Source organism: Dermacentor andersoni, chromosome 9 (genome assembly GCF_023375885.2).
Source record: "Dermacentor andersoni chromosome 9, qqDerAnde1_hic_scaffold, whole genome shotgun sequence".
Classification (NCBI taxonomy): domain Eukaryota; kingdom Metazoa; phylum Arthropoda; class Arachnida; order Ixodida; family Ixodidae; genus Dermacentor; species Dermacentor andersoni.
This window is the reverse complement of record NC_092822.1, coordinates 136639810-136644478: the sequence shown is the minus strand read 5'-3', so window position 1 is coordinate 136644478 and position 4669 is coordinate 136639810. Positions and strand designations below refer to the sequence as shown.

The following is a 4669-nucleotide window of genomic DNA, read 5'->3' as shown; positions in this document are numbered from 1 at the left end:
GTACGCCACGTGGAGCATCCTGCGCCATTTCGGGGGCGGCGAAATACCGCACAGTGGAAAAGTTCGCCTCGCCGTGCAGTTAGACAAACGGCGTGTACTGCTTGAGTTCTTCATAGTAAAGAAGAAGCAAGCAATTCTGGGCCTCGGGGCAAGTGAGCAACTTGGTCTGGTCAACAGAGTGAACTCGGTGGACAGCAGCGAGACATACGGAAGCTTAAAGCAGGCATTCCCAAGGCTATTCACGGGCATTGACAGGACGCGGCGCGAGTACAAAATGGTGCTCCAGAAGGACGCTGTCCCTGTGGTACAGCCAACCCGGCGTGTACCTTACGCCCTCAAGAAGCCTCTTCAGGAAGAACTCGACTGGATGAATGCTGCGAACATCATCGAGAAGGTGGAAGAACCGTCAGACTGGGTAAGTCCCTTGGTTATCGTAAAGAAGAAAAATGGAGACTTAAGAGTATGCATGGACCCGCGGGCAATTAATAGGGCGGTGAAGAGAAAGCACTTTCAGTTGCCATGCCGGGAAGAAATCGAAGATGATCTAGCGCATGCAAAGTATTTCAGCAGACTCGATGCAAACAGCGGGGTCCATCAAATTCCTCTCGACAAAAAACATCAGAAATCTGCACATTCAGTTCGCCGTTTGGTCGGTATCGGTATCTCAGACTGCCGTTCGGTATTGCATCTGCACCCGAAGTTCTCCAGCGTACAATGAGCCAGATATTCGACGACCTCCCGGGAACACTTGTGTACATTGAGGATGTGCTAGTGTGCGGATATACGCGAAAGGAGCACGATGAACGCCTGTACAAAGCGCTTAAAAGGGCACAGGCAGAGGGCCTAACTTGGAATGCAGAAAAGTGCATTTTTGGACGTACTGAAATCAGCTTCTAGGGGGATAAGATTAGTTCCAAAGGTATTGAGCCAGATCCCGACCTGATAAAGTGCCTTTTAAACCACCCTCCGCCAACGACCAAGGAAGACGTTCAACGCTTGCTTGGCACCGTGAACTATTTCGGAAAATACTTGCCACTGTCGTCAGCCCGAACTGAGGCCCTGCGCAGCCTGATTAGAAACGATACACTTTTCGAGTGGACGCATGTTCACGAGCGTGAGTGGGTGCAGCTCAAAAAGATGCTGACGGAAGCACCCGTCCTGGCTATCTTTAATTCCGAGCTTTTCACGAAACTGTCGACGAATGCGTCAGCATTTGCACTCGGAGCAGTGCTTTTCCAACAAGACGGAAACGACTGGCGCCCGGTAGGCTACGCATCGCGAGCACTCACAGAAACTGAGCGAAGGAACGGCCAAATGGAAAATGAGGCCCTGGGCATAACATTCGGCTGTGAAAAGTTTAATGATTACGTTATTGGAAGACATGTCGTTTTCGAAACCGACCACAACCAATTATTGGCTATTTCAAAGAAAGAAATAGGCGACATGCCACCCCGTCTGCAACGACTATTTCTTCGACTGCTGAAGTACGAGTCTGAGTTGCAGTATGTTCCAGGTAGCAAATTGGTTGTTGCCGACACCCTGTCACGAATCCCATCACAGGAACAACCAGAAAAAGGCTCAACGGACGTTGAAGTTTATGCTGTGGGCGCCCTGACTGCCGTTGTTGGATCAGCCACCCTATCTCGTCTGCAGGCAGCAACGGCCAGTAATGCAACAGCGCAAGACGTCATCTCCAGCCTGCAGTCGTCAATACCTGTAGAAGGTGAGCTGAAGTCCTTCGCACAAGAACTTTCTGTAGTCAACGGAGTACTCCTCAAGGGAACTAAAGTAGTCGTACCTGCAAGTATGCGAACAGAGATGCTGCGACGAGTGCACCAAGGGCATCTCGGCCTAGGAAAATGCAAATCGAGTGCTCGCAAGTTGATGTATTGGCCAGGAATGTCAATAGACATTGCTCATTTCATCGACAGGTGTGACGTTTGCAGGAAGTTTGCTTATCGACAGCCTGACGAGCCCCTGTGCCAACGCACCGTTCCGGACATGCCATGGATGAGGGTTGGTGAGGGTTGGTACAGATCTTTTTCAACACGCCGGAAAGCATTTTAGTTGTCTATGATGCCTACTCTTATTTTCCAGAAGTTGAGCATCTCAAGGATACCTCTGCAACGACTGTCATCCATAAACTACGTCAGATCTTTGCAGGGCATGGATTACCACTAAATGTTTGCAGTGATGGCGGCCCGCAGTTTACGACAAAGGAGTTTAAAGATTTAGCGGCTCGTTATGACTTTGTGCATACGATTTCCAGTCCCCGTTTTCCCAGGTCCAATGGATCGCCGAGAAGGGCGTACAAGTGGTCAGGCGGCTTCTTGGCAAGGCTGAGAGCAAGAAAGAGTACTTCTATTTGGGCCTTCGCAATTACAGGGTGTGTCCTCTCGAAGATGGCCGATCACCATCGGAACTGCTAATGGGACGAAGTCTCAGAACGCTACTTCCAGATTTTTCAGCGTCATAATCAGGTCCCGTCCAAAAACATGTTCAAGCAAGGACGGCAGGAAGACCCCTAACTCTACTACAGAAGGGAGGCGTCGTCCGCATCCATGGAAATGGTAAATGGGAAATCAAGGCGCAAGTCAACGATCTCGTGGCCCCAAGGTCGTACACCGTTCTGACAGAGGATGGCCGGGTTTTCCGTCGAAATAGACAGCACCTTCGCAAAACACCAGAAGCGTTCCATAGAGCCATCCATTACCAGGCGGACGACTGCGACGACACCCCCGATTCATCTTCGAGCGCAGCCTCGCAGCAGCAGCCAGAACCTCCGCAGGCCGCACCGGATCGACAACCAGCAGGTACACCCGGCCCACCCAAGCTCCCAGATTCACTAAGGCGATCTACCAGACCGCGAAAACCACCAGATCGCCTGGCCTACACGCACGGATTCCAGCAGACTGAAACAGCCTAGGAGTGTTGACTGCTACTCTTCGATGTTGAGTGCTTTCCGTGTTTTCAGTGTTTCCATTCTTCAAAGAAAGGAGGATGCAACGGCCAACCAAGATAGCAACACTGTGCAAACGAAGAGAGCAGCGCAGCTATAGATACGTTCCCTTCTTATCAATAAAGCATTCTTCTTGTAGCCACGACCGTGTGCATTACGCTCGATACACCTATGTCTGAGTGTTTGATTTCTAAAGACCGCATTAACCTTATATAACCATTTTTGGTGCGAAACTTTATCAAATACTTTCGCAAAGTCAAGGTATATGATGTCTGTTTCACCACGTGAATTTATTGTTTCTGCGAGGTCATGAACTATTTCTATCAGTTGGGTAATCGTGGACAGTCCCTTTAGAAAGCCATGCTGATGGTAATACAGGATATCATACTGGTCGAGATAGCCGAGCAAGTGTTTGGATATGATGTGTTCAAGTAACTTCGAAACTGTACTTCTGAGCGAAATCTGGCGATAATTACTAAAAGAATTATTTCCGCTTTTATGAACTGGTATAACTTTTGCTCGCTTCCAGCCAGTTAGAAAGCATCCGCTACTAAAAGAAGACTGAAAGATTTTGGTCAAGTATTTAGATACCCATTCAGCGTAGCTATATAAAAACTCATTAGGAATACGATCTGGATCTTGGCTTTTTTTAACGCGACAGCGTTAACAAGCCCGCGTCGCAGAAAAGACGGTGTCGGCGGTGTCGGCCATGAGCGAAAAAATAGTGGAAGGCAATTCATAAATAAAAACAATTTGCAAGATGTGCTGGATGGGAATCGAACCCGGGTCTGCGGAGGGTGAGACGGAGACGCTACCACTCAGCCACGAGTTTTTTATTACCGGCTTGGCAAAAGGAAGTACAATGTGAATATTACATGGCCATAAAAAAAGCAACTAGTCAATGCCGGACCAGTGTGTTGTGATAAGAACGATGTAGGCTAGTCACTTTGTCCAAAGCACTTAGCCAATCAGGAGGATCACTCTGTGCACAGAAAAATTCGCGTACATATAGCACACTTTCAATGAAGTATTCATGTGCTGGGGCCTTAACAATGCGCTCATGTCTAGTATCCATACGAGTTCGCCACACGCTATGCATGCACAGAAGCACTAACAGATCGACAGGCACTCACTCTGGTTCCGCACATGGCAGGAAGGGTATCCCGAAAGCCCTTAACGGCAATTCCTCTTTAATGCTGCGTTTTAGAATATCCCACAAAAACACTGCGTCATGGCAGTCCAGAAAGATATGCTCGATCGTCCCCGGTTTTTTGAATATTGACACGTGTACTTATCTTTAACGGGCGACCTCGTTTCGCCGCCTAACAAATGTTATCGCAGAGCGCGGGACGGGCCTGCACGTATCCGAAGTTTCTGGAAAGTTATCGATGCTTCTATCCGCTGTCTGTTGTCGCCGAACCTTGTGTTATCTGATTTCATCGCGTGACGCGAATGGTGTAGAACTTTGTGGAAGGCACGCGGGTCCCAACGATTAGTCTGGAACATTCGACGACTGCTGTATAAAAGCCGAGGCGCTTAACCCGCTGATCAGATTTTCGACGATCGCCGACCGTGTTCGCCGCTATCGTTGTACTATAAGTGTAGCCTGTTTTGTGGGCACAGGTTGGCCCAATAAAAGTTAGTTTTGTTGTTCGCGGTATTGCTACTGTGTTCTTCAACGTCACCTCAACCTCAAGCATAGCCTCTACG

General features: G+C 48.8%; 1 pseudogene; it reads left to right on the top strand.

Annotated features, from left to right (window-relative positions):
• Positions 1-274: 274 nt before the first annotated feature.
• On the top strand, positions 275-2926 carry LOC126529715 (uncharacterized; annotated as a pseudogene).
• Positions 2927-4669: the final 1743 nt, after the last annotated feature.